We start from the raw sequence: 13,614 nt of genomic DNA, 5'->3' as shown, positions 1-13,614 counted from the left end.
CCTCTGGAGTGGAAGGAACTGAAATACATCAGGTTAGGAGTGGAGGATGTCATATTCAAGTTCAAAATGAAACATCAGTGGGGAGGAGTTGGGTGAATCATGGCCTGCCAAGCTGGCACCAGACCAAGCTTCTCCTTACTCATGGACTTCCTTTAGGAGTAATGTCTGCTCTGGTTTCCTGTTGGTCCCTGTCCCTTGGTTTTTCACTCTCTTTTTCACTTTTTTTTCTTTTTTTAACCCCTGTGTTCTCACAGGGGAGAGATGTGGGGAAGGAGATGAGAGATGTTGGATTAAGCTATGAAGTGTATGGAAACTTTGTGAAGTTATAGGGAATGCTGGAGGTATCAGTCACCAGAAGAGGGAATACATGCACATGCCTGTGTGAAATGAGCTCAGCTCTCAGGAATCCATACTGTAGGAAAGTTGACATGAAATCAGCGTAGGAGGGTTTGAGCTTTAGAGCAGGACCCAGCCTTAGGGTTCTCTGCAGGGTCAAGGATGACACAGGGGTAAGGGAGAGTCTATGGGAAGCTTTTTCTAAACGCACTTGTCTTGGTATGGCTAAAGGAAAGGGGGGGCATGGCAACTACAAGCAAATACGCCAAAGGAGCATCATCTCTTAATGTCTGTCTGCATTGGGCCTCGGGCACGGGGAAGTCCCCATTTGATCTCCTACTGCACACAAGCCTTCTCCAACGGGAGTGCTTCCAGGATCTCCTGCCTCTCCAAGGGCTTTCCCATTACGCTGCTGCACAGAGGCATCCAGCCTCGACTCTGTCAGACCAGCTCCTTTGGCAGCGTTTAACCTCCTCTGCCCCCTCCCAAAAAGACACTAACAGGAGGATGTGCTCTTGCTCCCTAAGCTCCTGTTTGCTGACAGTGCCCTTCAGAAAGGCCTAATGCTGCTTGACTGCAAATCTTCAGCCTGATTTTCTCCCAGCAGTGGCTGGCTGTGACTCCTTTGATCATCATTTGTTGTGGTGTCCACAGCAGTTACTCTAACTTGTTTTTTGAAGGATGAAATTGCACAGCACAGCAAACTCTTTTCCACCAGTCTTCTAGCTGTGGGAGGCCAAACTCTACCACCTTGACATGGAAATTATGTTTTTCCCAACATCCTCATCTTGGTTTAGATCACTTTACATAGGGAATTTTCCCTCCTTCTGAAACAGGCTCATCCTCCCTCTGCCCTGCAATGCCCTAATCCTGTGATGAGAGGGAGTGATCTGTATCTTACCACAGGGTAGGCAGAGTTGTACTGGAAGAGAGATCACCCATTTCTTTTGCACGAAAGGTTGTGAGGGACATCTGCATGAAAAACTCTCCCATCAGGATCAGCATACATCCCAATGATGTTTTCAGTGCATACAAGAATGAAAAGAGGCTCCCTGTTCTCTTTTGCCTTTCCCCTTCCCAGAATGTGAGACTCATCTCTGGAGTTCTCCTTTTGGTCATATTTCTTTTTGACCAAAGCACTGGCTCCTCTCTCCAAGCAGCATGTGTGGGTAGCTTGGTCTTCTCACATGGAGTGGAGACCCCACCTAGAACAGAGCTTTAGTGCCAAGAGAAAGCTGAGAGGAGTTGCCTGAATATATCATGCCAGAGGATCTCAAGTTGTCAGATGAAGGCTTTTGGTGATTTTTTTTCTTTTTTTCAATTTTACAGTTTTATCTAGAACCTGGAGGAGCAGCTACAGGAACACTGCAGAAATTCTGCAGCCAATGGAAAGAATAAGCACATGTTAAATCTGAAGAAAGCCTAATGGCAAGCAGAGCTGGAGTGGGAGTGTAGGGGAAAGGAGGGCATCCAGAGTACTGGTTTGAAGTGATGTTTCCACTGCCATGTGGGAAGGATGTGACAGAGAAAAACATGACATGGTTATTGCATCAGATACCCCAAAGTGGAAAAAATGATGCATTAAAAAAAAAAAAAAAACAAAACCAAAGCACTTCACTATATGGTCTTATTCTACTGATGGCTCCATGTCCTGAAATTTCATCCAAGTGTTTTCTGCTCAGTCTCACATGGCACTAGTGAGGCCCCCATTCAGCAGTGCCTGGCCAGTGTCAGGACAATGAACAGTGCAGATGGATTATCAGATGGGTGGAAGCTGCTGGCATCCTCTCACAGGGCTGAGGTTTAAATAAAAGTGTTTGTTCCAGTGTTTCCATGTGTGTCCAGTGTAGTGAGATCCAGTACACCTCAGGAAGATATTCCTTGGTGAAGACAGGACAAGGCTGGGAGGAGAGGCCAAGACAGCTGAGAATATTTGGCCATGAGAAAATAAGGCTAAGGGAGGATCTTACCAAAGTGTGTCAATACCTGATGGGGGTAGGGAGCAAAGGAGATGCAATCATACTCTTCCCAGTAGTACCAAGTGAAAAGATGAGAGGCAATGGTCACAATTTTAACAGAGGACACAAAAGTAACTTTTTCACTGTGAAAGTGGTCAAACACTGGCATAGGTTGACCAGGGAAGTTTGTGGAGTCTCCATCCTTGGAGACATTCAAAACTAGACTGGAGATGGCTCTCAGCAATCTGCTCTAATTGACCCTGCCTGAGTAAAAGGGTGGGCTGGACACTCTCTTGTGATGCCTTCCAACCTCAACCACTCTGTGTTTCTGCTTTTCATTCCACATAGTCCTGAAGGAGCATATTGTGAGCATATTTCTTTCCCCCTTGCAGTGCTATCTCATCTGAACCCCAGAATTCCTCTGTACTAAATATCAGCCTTTTGATGCTGGCTGTGCAAGGTCAAACAGATAAAGACTAAGCTGGGAGGAGACTATCATGGCAGACAAGAATGTAAACTGTTCAGCTTGTTGCAGTGTGAGTGTCAGATTTCCTTTTTAATTTTGCATGCTCCATTCCACAGACTAGTGTGGGGGAAGAGAGGGAGACAGGCCTTACATGGCTGTGATCTAGATCCTGCATCCCACAAATGGCTCTCTGTAAGTCCGCAGGCAGTGCCAGGAACTGTTGCCTATCTGCCTTTTGCAGGCTCTCCTACTGCTTTTCACCTCTCAGACAAAAGCAGTTTTTCAAGTTCTCTGGAAAGGTAAATAAGAATGTACAGGTGATGATCCAAGGTGAGCTCGTTGGTCAGGCACAATCCATTTACTAAGCAAGGAGTTCCCTCTGGCCCCCCATCCCCTTTCTGTAGTCCTGGTTGGGCTCCCAGACCCAGGGAAATTCATCAGTGGCTCCTAATGATGACACACTCCTGCTGATGATCACTGATGTGAGCCACCACAGCAGGAGATGCTGAGTTTGGGCAAAGGGAGGAAATAGGTCAGTTCCTTTCCTTTGGGTAGCTCAAGCTATTCAAGCACTGGGTGCTCTAATTTACTAATTCCTGTTTGAGTTGCTTATATCATATTACAACTCTGAAATGTACTTAGTTTTGAAACCTTTGTTTCATGTTAATGAGGGCAGAGCAACAGACACCATCCTGTGGGCTTTAAAGGCCCACATGCCAGAGGCCCATGAATAATCTAGGGGAAAGGTGAGCTCATGAGCCCTTCAGGTCTAAGATTGCCCTATGGTCTAGCAAGGCACAGCCCTGCTGTGACCCCTCAAGGCCAGAGCTTTGGGCAGCCCATCAGGAGCAGCAGTGAGCAGCACCACAGCCCGTGCCTCAGGAATTGGTTGCCACTGCCTTTGTTCTAGGCTGATGCTGACTTGAAAGGCTGCAACCCTTCACTCCTCCTTGGCTGCTGCAGGTCACAGGGGTGATGGGAGATCTTGGCTGCCTTTTGTAGCCTCTGACTGAACACCGAGTTTGTGAGCCACAAGGACTGAGATTAAATCTCTGCTCTGAGCAGTGTTCTGAGGCCATACTGGTATCTAATTACATTCTCTGCTCCTGGCAGCTGAGGAAATGAAGATCTGCCTGTGACACTGCCTGTGGTAAAAGGGAGGGAATAGGAAAGTACAGTGATGCTGTCAAAACATCAGCTTCAGGTGCTTCCCTTGACCTCGGGTGTCCTCTTCTGTCAGCACCTGCAGCTGGGATGGGTGCTCATCCTGGAGTGATGATCCTCCTCCCTGTGCTCTTGTTATCCTGGTGGAGTGAAGGGTTTGCTAGAACTGTATTCACCTGTGGCCAGGCTGCTCCCAAGCAGCTACAAGGATCAAGGCTGTCCTGTGGTGGCACAGAGTAGGAGCTGTATAGTGAAAGTCTTGGCAACTCGAGGTCCTCCAAGGTGCACCTGGCTGGAGGAGATCCCTGATTGCACAGGGCTGCCTGTCCTAGAGGACTGAAGGAAGGACTTCCTGATAGTATGGCTGGCTGCCTTAGTAGGGTAGGTCTATCCTCCACCCCCGGTGACTGGTTCCAATTCTGGTTTTCTTTTGTCACATGGCAACAACTCTTAATTTTTTTGTGCAGCTGTTGCCATTTCTGTGTTCCCTAGGAGCAGTGGCAGCTCCACGGGCACGTTTCTGGTGGCAGGGAGGAGGCAGGCTGTTTCTGCTGTGGGGCTGTACAAAGGGCTAGATCCTGTGACCCAGTGCCATGGGGGAAGAAAGCCATTACTAATCCCTACCATATAGCGGCTCCGCCTGCCCAGCAGGATCAATGGCGCCATCTCAGCCCCATTATGTTGACTCTGAATCAGCAAGGAACGCCTAGGAGCCGGGAGGAGAGGGCTCCTCCCTGTGTGGGGTACTGCTGCCTGCTTGTGGGACAGTCAGGGCCTCCTTTCCTCCCCCCTGAGTTTGGAAGAGGCCACGGAGTGCTCAGTGGTTGCTTATGCCCACAGGCTAGCCCCGAGCCCATAGGACGGGCAGGGCAGAGACCCTGCCAGGACCAGGTGTGCCAGGACCAGCTGTGCCAGGCTCTCCCACCCCGGGAGCACGGGGCGAGCACGGGAGCCGTGCACCCTCCCGGCTGAGGCCAACCAGTTCTTCTGGCCGGTAGGGGCTGGGCTGGACCCTGGAGCTATTTCCAGGGAGCAGGGAAAAGCAGGGGGCAGCTGCCTCTTTGCCCCCACATTCACACAAGGCTGAGAGTCCAGGATTTGGGAAACGGTCGCCCATCTCTCCCTGTGCTGCTTGCGAAAACAAAGGGCGACGGCTTTTTAGACGATACCATTTAAGGAGTTCCCCAGCTTAGTGAACCTCGGCTGACCTCAGGGTATACCGAGTTTCCAGCTCAGCAGAGCAGCGTTTCGGTGGAAAGCACGCAGCCCTAAACTTCCCTCGTTGCATCTGGGGAAGGGGGAGCTGCCGAAGCATGGGCACCGAATGACAGCACACAGAAAAAAGGTGCTGTCGGTGACTGACTCTCTTGGGTAGCCAGACCCCTTCCTAGGAAGGATGTTGCCGTCCAACAGGATCAGCTTGAACGCGAAGCAGCTTCAGCAGCTTTTGGCAGGCCCTGGGTCAGAGGAGGATGGGAGGGTGCCAGGCCCACAGTGCCACTGGGTGCTGCGTGTTGGGGCGCAGGAGCAGCGCCCCAGCAATGCAATGTTTACAAAGGTGAAAAACTTAACAACGTGCAATATGCTCCTCCTGTTGTTTCAATAAGATCAAGGTGTGTACAGGAGAGCAAATGTGTATATCTACATGCACGCACACACGCACTCGCTGCGGCTGGTGCGGGATATCGCTCGGCGCAGGATTCTTCCAGCCAGGCTGCAGTCAATACTGACAAATACAGTATGCGTCCCGTCTTGCCCACAGCACTGAGGGAGCTGCGGCAGGCTCAGTGCTTTCCTCCCTCTTGTGAAAGACCTGGGGTGTTTTCAGCAGTGTGGGGAGCTCGGGTCCCGATCGCCTCGGGTCCCAACAGTCCATGGTGCTGCTGCTGCACCAAGAGAACTGCAGAGGAGGGACTCCCAGCCCGGCGCCTTCCTCACCGCCAGTTCACCCCTCTGTGCTCTGCCCGCTCGGCGTGCTGCAGGAGACAGGGGTTCAGGGAAAGAAGAAGAAAAAAAGAAGAAAAAAAATAGCATGTGAGATCATATAATTAAAGATGGTATCAGAATGTCTAATTAGGATGACTGAGAGAACTTGGCTGGGAGACGCAGCCAAGAGCTGAGTTAGTGTGTTTGCCAGTCCAAAGCTCCTTAACAGTAATTAATCCTTAAATGTCCAATTGTTCAGAGTTCAAGGAAACACCTCCTACTACTGTACTTTGTGTTCCTGTTAAGCAAGGAGACACAGCAGGGCGTGTGCCCTTATTCTGTAAGAGCGACACGCCTAGGGGTGTTGTTAGGAACTAGACCGAAGGTTGAGTATAATTATTAACTACCTAAGAGTTCCCAGCATTGCACAATTACCCAAGCCGCCTTGCAGCTGTGCACTCGCCCTGTTTGGGTTTTTCATAGTTTTTTTTTTTTTTTTCCCTTTCTTTTTAAAATAGAAATGCTGAGCTTTAGCAGTGATATGTATGACTCCTACTGAAGTGTCATCTGCTCCCCTTCCAGTGTCCATTGTGCCATTGAGTTGGGATGCGGTAGCAGAGGGGAATGAGGGCAGCACATATACCTATATATACATACACCTATATACATAGTGTATGACAGTCTGTTTCAGCCCCTCGCTGAAACTCAATAGGCTTATTTACATCATTTGCAAATTTGACCTAGAGATTTTCCCTTTGTTTTGATGCTGTCAATGACTCTTGCATTAACATAAAAGCCTTGGCTATTTACTCTGGGGGTTTTCATTCTGTTTGCATTTTTAAGGTGAGTTGTGTTTGGTTTTTTCCGTTTGCTAATATTAAAGCGAGGCGAAAACCTGGAGGAAAGAGGTAGGTTTGACTTGGTAGGTGAACTGATCTGTTTGTCCTGCTACAGGGCTTCTGCTGTTGTCAGCCCCTGAGTGAGGCGGTCACTGGGATGGCTGAGAAGGGGCGCTGAGGTGCGGGCAGACTGGGATGGTTGAGAAGGGGCGCTGAGGTGCGGGCAGCTGGCTCTGGCCGCAGCAGGCAGGTGGGTTTGAGGAGCACAGGGCACCGCTGTTTGGTGCCGTCAGGAAAACCCAACTCAGCAGCGGCATCACACCTCGCTGGCAGACAAGAGGGGGGAATGTGTCATTTCCTCAGGTGCATCATCAGCTTTTAAGTCGTGTTTCTGTGTTTTTATCCTCTCCCATCTTTTCTTAATTGAACCTTTCTGGTGGGCGTGGTGAGGGCCCAGCTGGGAGCCGGCCGGCCAAAGTCGCTTCTGGAGGGGATCATTAACTCGGGCGTCAGCCAAGGCAGTTTGGTGTTTATAAAACGCAGACAATTAAACACAGTGGCAGCCCTGCAATGCTATAATTGGAAAGCTGACTGGGACCATGTCCACCAAGGGGGACCGGCTCCCCGGCACCGAGGAGGGATGGGCGGGCAGGGCTGTGCTGTCCTGGCAGCCCAGCCAGACCCGGACGGGGCCGCTCCGTGCAAACGCCCAGCCGGGAGGGCCCCGGCCCTGCCGGGCCTGCATGCTGTGGATGTGAAACAAAGGCTTGGGAGGGGAACAAAGGAGAAAATAAGGGACTTGCCCAAGGCCAGCTGACAGCCAGGAGCTGGCTGGGTGCCTGCCTGGCTCCCTGGGTGCAGGCGGCACTGTGTCCCTGTGGGTCCATGGCACGGATAATAGCATTGCTTCCACAGGCATGTATCAGGGCATGAAGGCCCTTCCCCTGCCAGGCCACCATGTGGGGAGCCTGAAGGGACTGGTGGTCGCCCGCTTGGGATTTAGAAATAGCCCTTAACTGAGCCGTGAGCTCCAGGCTGGCTTCAGGGTCACAGTGGGTGGGGACTGGGGTGGTTGGGGCTGTTCCCAGATAATGCAGTACTCCTGCAACCCAGCCTCCACCCAGTTTGGTGCCACAGCACCTAATGCCATTGATGGCTGTTCTCCACCAGTGGCTGAATGGCCACTGGGAGCTGCATCAGGCAGCTGCTGAACTCACTCTCCAAGTCTTCCGTGAAGTCTGGCAAGCGAGGAAGATGCTGAGTACTGAAATGGGATCGCCATAGCCCTGCTCCAAGCTCTGCAACTGACTCACTGTTTCATCATGAGCACATCAATTCACTCAGAATTTTCATCTATCAATTAGGGATTTATGAGGTTTAATTAAGGTCTGTGAAGCCCTTTGAGATCCTCACTTGAAAGATGCTGTGCAGGCATAAAGTGCTGTACGCAATGAAAAAAACAAGAGAAATTAAAAGCTCCAGACGAGAGAGAAGAGAGGGCAGGTTTCCCACTGCTTGGTCTCCCAATTACATGCTCCTTGTTAGGATGGCAACCTCACTTTAACCTGTGGACAAACGAACTTGTTCACCCCTTCTTGCAGCAGACAGGCGATGACGTGCAGCAGTGTCTTACTCACTGGTTAGCCTTCAGTCATCTTTCCAGAAGTATGAGCTAACAGCGAAGGGGGAAGGGACAAGGGCGGGTGAGGAGTATGAATTCCAGAGAAAAGGGAAGTATCAGAAAGCAAGCTAGGATGTGCAAGGGCCTTTATCACTGTTGTTGGGATCTAGCTTTGCACAGTAACAAACAGGAACAGATTTCATCTGTCCCTAGAGGTACGTGCCCTGCAGCAGGGAAGAGCTGGTGAATTACAGCAGAGAGGAAGCAAGGGAGTCTTCTTATGCAAGGCATCTCTTTCAGTGTCAGAGAGGAGGTAGATTCAAGGAGGGAAGCATTTGAGCTTAGCTAAATGAAAAGTTGCTTTATCTATTTTTTTTTAAGGTAAAGGCCTTATTTGCAGAAGCCATGGAACCCACGCTCTGAAGCTTGTGCTTAAATGTAGGCATAAGCTTAAAGCTTTTCTGAATAGGGACATGCCCAAATTTATTTAGATGTTTGGTGGAAACCAGGTGTAAGGGCTGGGAATCTTACAGCAGTGATATTAGCAGGGCCTTGAAGGTCCCCAGGAGCTATAGAAAGCAGCAATATGTGAGCAGCCTTGCTGTACTATTCATCGGCACGGGTTGACCTCAAGGGGGGAGGAATGGGCAAAAAGCAAGCTTTGTCTCCAATCTTTATTTTCTCCTTTGCTTGCAGTCCAAACAACCCTGTGGAAGCAGGCTCCTGTAGGTGTGGTCTGTGTATGCACTCGTGGGTGTGCCACTTTGTTGTGTTAAAAGGACCATTCCTCACCTGAAAGCAAGTTTCCAGGTTGTCACTGACAGTCACGTCAAAACTCGTGACCCCTCCCACCCCCCACCTGCATACCTTCCCTCTTATGTAAGAAAAACAGAGATGCCTGTTGGGATGAAACCCAAACTAGTCCCAGGTTTGGTGTCTGACTTCATTCCACACTGCTCTGGAACCCCTCTGCCCATCTTTTTTCTGGGCTGCCAGGGAAAACATGCATGGTAATTGCTGCTGGCTGGAACAGTGATCAGAGCAGCCATCCTCACTCTTCTCTTTCTCCCCCAGTCCACCCAGCTTTCCTTAAGGTTTCTTAAGCTTTCTGTTTGGCTGGCTGGTCTGTTCTAACTCCATCTTTCTCAAACTGCTAGTTCCCCAAATTTGGCACATTAGTGAGCACTGTTTTGGAGTAAAACAGAATAATGACTTTCTGTGGCATACTTATGACACTCCATTAATATATCCCAAAAGAAATGTTTTTGTTGCAGCTGCAGTGTACTGTTGACTCATTATATGATCCACTCTAATGCCTCCAGATCCTTATTTGTAGTACTACTGCTTAACCAATTATTCCAAGTCATCCATTTGTGCACTTAATTTCTCCTTCCCAATCGTAGTACTTTGCTGTGTTTTTATTGAATTTTATCCAGTTGATTCTGAGCAGCTTTTGCAATTTATCAAGATCACTTGAAACAATAACGTGCACATTAATTGTTCAGAAAATCCTATGGACAGGCCCATGCCTGCACCTATAGCTGGTTCCAGAGCCCAGCCTTTCCATCTTAAAAACAAAGGCCTCTAGCACTTGATGGCATTCTTGCAATATTCTGCTGAAATGTCAGGATGAAGCCTGGCAGAGCTGTGAATTTTGGAAGACTCCTTCAATGGAAATATGGGATAAGAGCATCTGTTCAGCTGGCAGTGGCTTTTGGTCTCTCATCTAGTGTTGGTTTGAATCACTGTTATTTTCTGTATTATTTCTGGTCTTCAAAGCATGCAGTCACTGAAAACATGCAAGCTGGGAATTGGTTTCTGACTTTGAGGGGGGATGTGGTGGTATACCCGGACAAATGCAGGTCACATCAAGAATCCTCTGGCCTGGACTTCTCATCCTGAGGACTGGAGGTACAGCTCCTCCCCACTCTCAGCCGAAGGGTCAGGATACTTGTTGTGTTCAGGAGTGGAAATGTGGGAATTTGGTGTCCTCTGGCGGCAACTGCGAGAGTTTACAGCTGGCAAAAGCAGGCGTGACCCTCCTCACGCAGTTTGTCACTCAGGCCAGCTGGCCGTGTGCTCCAGCCAGAGCGCTGATGCTCGTTTCTGCCCTGCACTGTAAATATTTCTAGTCCAGTCTGGCTCCCGTAGTTTCTGTATGCTCACCCCTCCTGTTTGTTTTATGCTCATTTACTTGCTTCCCTTTCTGGATTGCTGAACTCTGTGTGACTTTGGGTTTAAGATTGACTTGATGGTGTTTGCTTGCTGTTCTCCTGTGATTTCTTTGCCTCACAAAAGGAAAATTTAGTTTCTGTAAGCACATCTTCACACTTACAGAAGTGTAAGCTGCTTGGCCTTGCACAGTCCCTTAGTAAAATAAATGTGTCTGTGTCCAAAGGCCTTTCAGCCCACTTCTCTAAGCACTGACTCTGTTACCCACACGCTTGCCTCAATGCAGCTCCACTCATCAGGTGAAAGACAGACACAGAGCACCTGGACAGACCATGTTTGGCTCTTTTGGCCACAAAACAGGTGAGAGCAGATCAGAGCATTGCATAGATGGTGAGCACTATGATGGGAGGAGGTGTTTGGCACAATTTGTTTTGTGTGAAGTACATGAAGGGAGCACACCAAGCCACATGCTCCTGGCTCCGGGCGCTGCTGCTGCTAATGGACAAAAACTGAGCAACTCCCTGAGGGCTGTGGAGTGTAAAATTCTCTAAGAGTTTGGTGCAAATGCAGCCAGAAAAGTCAAACAGTCTTATCCCATATGGGGAAAAGCAGCCTTACCTCCTCTCCCCGTTTCAATTGCTATACTACCCCTTGACAGTCTTCTCTTTTTCCTTTTTCAAGAGCAGCACAAGTATTAATGATGCAAAAGGAATATAGCACATCTGGGGCTGGCTCACTGAGGTCAAAGGAATACATTTTTTGATGCATAAAGACAGGCTGAGAAACAAACTTCTGCAGATGAGTCAGGTAAACAGAGGATTTTTAGGATGTGCATAGGTGGACTGGCAGGTCTGGGACACTGTGGCACCCAGACAGGCTGACCCCACAGAATTTATACGTTGCGCCTTCATGTGGGAAGAGCTTCAGAGAGCACAGGAGAGTCAGGAGCTTCCCACACTGGCTGCTGCAATTACAGCCCTGGCTGACAACAGAGCCCCTTTGTGGCGTGAATACAAACAGCCAAAAGCTGGCACTGCTTTGGGAATTTTATAGCTTAATGGAAAAGAACAGGAGGAAGGGAATACTCATGTTTTTATTTCACAGAGAAACACAGCACTTTGAGATACTCCTTCAACTTACAGTGGTGTTTATTTAGGTGCCTGATTTCCATGCAAATGTTTGAGAATGAGGTACTTTGCATGTGAGCAGCCACAAACTCACCCAGAGACACAGGAAGGGAGCACACTGTCTATCAGAGGCAGGCAGACCGCTTCCCTTTTCTATCTGCCTTCCTGCCAGCACTGCTTTCTCAAGGTTGTGGCAGCTCTGGTGAACCCTCCAAAGTCTGTGGCTGTAAACAGGGCTCCCCAGAAATGAGCTTTATCTCCTGATTTGATAACCAAGGGGCCAACTGAGGAGGCCACAGGAAGTATCTGGTCCCCAGCTTCTTGCTGCTTACAGACTGAAGCGAATCCTCACAACACAGTAAAGTCAGTAAAAAGGCTCTTTAGCAGAGGATCTTTAAATCTTGGCTTCTGCTGTTCAGAGTCCTCAGCAGCCTTGCAGCTATCATCAAGTTTCAGGGGCTCCTGCACCAAGGAGCTGGGAGGATTTCAGCCTGTGGCATGATCTGCTGCTTGCCTGTATCAAAGGCCCAGCAGCTGCTAGAATAGGCAGTGAGGAGCAGCTCCAGCTTTTGCTGCAGAGGGCACGCCGTGTTTTTGTGACAGGCAGTGGGGAGTGAGGGACCTGTGACAGATACAGAAGCTGCAAAGACAGGCTGGACACCACCAGCCTCAGCAGCACAGGGCAGTCTGTGGAGATGGACTTTAGGCTGTACTTTGGTGCCAGCCACACACGAGTGGCTAAAGGCCTTGTGCCCTCAGCAAGCAATCAATCAATCTGTGTGGGAGGTTGTGCCCTGTGCCCTGCTTAAGGCACAAGGAGGAAATTTCAAGTTTCATTCAATTATTAACATCGGATCAGAGTTTTTGTTGTGATGTTTCTGCCTTCAGCTGCTGGTAGGTGCTTGCAGGAGAGCACTGCTTCATAGCTCATCCAAAAATGGGTATAATTGCAGTGGTGACCTTGCTTATTTATGTACTTGATGCCACAGCTCACGTCTTTATAGCAGCTCTGCAGATCCTAGCTATAAAAGTCAGAGTCCAACCATGCGCTGAGCTTAGAAAAATATAGGGAAGTGTATTTGAGGCCTTGTGTTTGCATTTTTTCTTTTTTCCCCAAGATTTCTTTTCTAAAGCCATTTCAGAAATAATTTATATGCTTCTCACTTGCGACTCCAAAAGCCTGAGTTTTTTAGAGGAGTGCAGTAAGCATTACAAAGCCTTTTGCCCGCTGTCAGTAATCTGGCCGTATGCAGATCAGCGCTCTCCAGTTCCGCATTCACGTTTGTGTTCCTCGTTCCTCGGGGGATTTGCGCTCCCTCCAGCAGGTGGTAGCAGCCTCCTTCAGGCTGTGCAGCTCTCCCGCAGAACTGCTGCCCAATGATTCATGTCCCTGCCTGCCCCTGGCCTCACTTGATCTCCTCACCCTCTGCTGCATGTCTGAACTTCCCTGAGGAGGAAGATCTTCTCTTTAGCTCCAGAGTATGCACTAAATTTACCAGCAGTGTGAATCACAGCAGGAGGAGGCAACGGCACAACATCACAAGGACACATGACATGTCTTGCTTTTGTATATGATTTATTCTTAATGTTTTTGTAAGCACTGTCGTGTCCTACCCATCACAGATGGGTGCCTCATAGATTAAATAATTCAGGGATATGCTTCCTAAATACAAAATTCAAGATCTAATGCCATGTCAAGGCAGTAGTATTAGCTGAAGCAGTGACAGGTTGCAAACGGGCTCTATCTTCAAATGAAATGGAAACTCAGTCTGCTGTGTACTTCCACAAGAAGTCCTCTGCTATGCCAGTGTAATGTGATAGTTTTGTGGATGCAAGAATATCGTCCACTGATATATGACCTTTGCTTATTAGCAATTGAGTAAGATACCTCCCTAACTTACTCACTACAAGTACAAACATCTTGGGTTTAATTATGAGTGCTCAAGTGTTATGGAGTTTTTTGTCTGTTTGTTTTTATTGTTGGGGTTTTTCTTCTTTTAATGTG

This window comes from Ammospiza nelsoni, chromosome 3, assembly GCF_027579445.1.
Source record: "Ammospiza nelsoni isolate bAmmNel1 chromosome 3, bAmmNel1.pri, whole genome shotgun sequence".
NCBI classification, from domain to species: Eukaryota; Metazoa; Chordata; class Aves; order Passeriformes; family Passerellidae; genus Ammospiza; species Ammospiza nelsoni.
The sequence above is the reverse complement of the archived record's forward strand: the minus strand, read 5'-3'. Positions refer to the sequence as shown.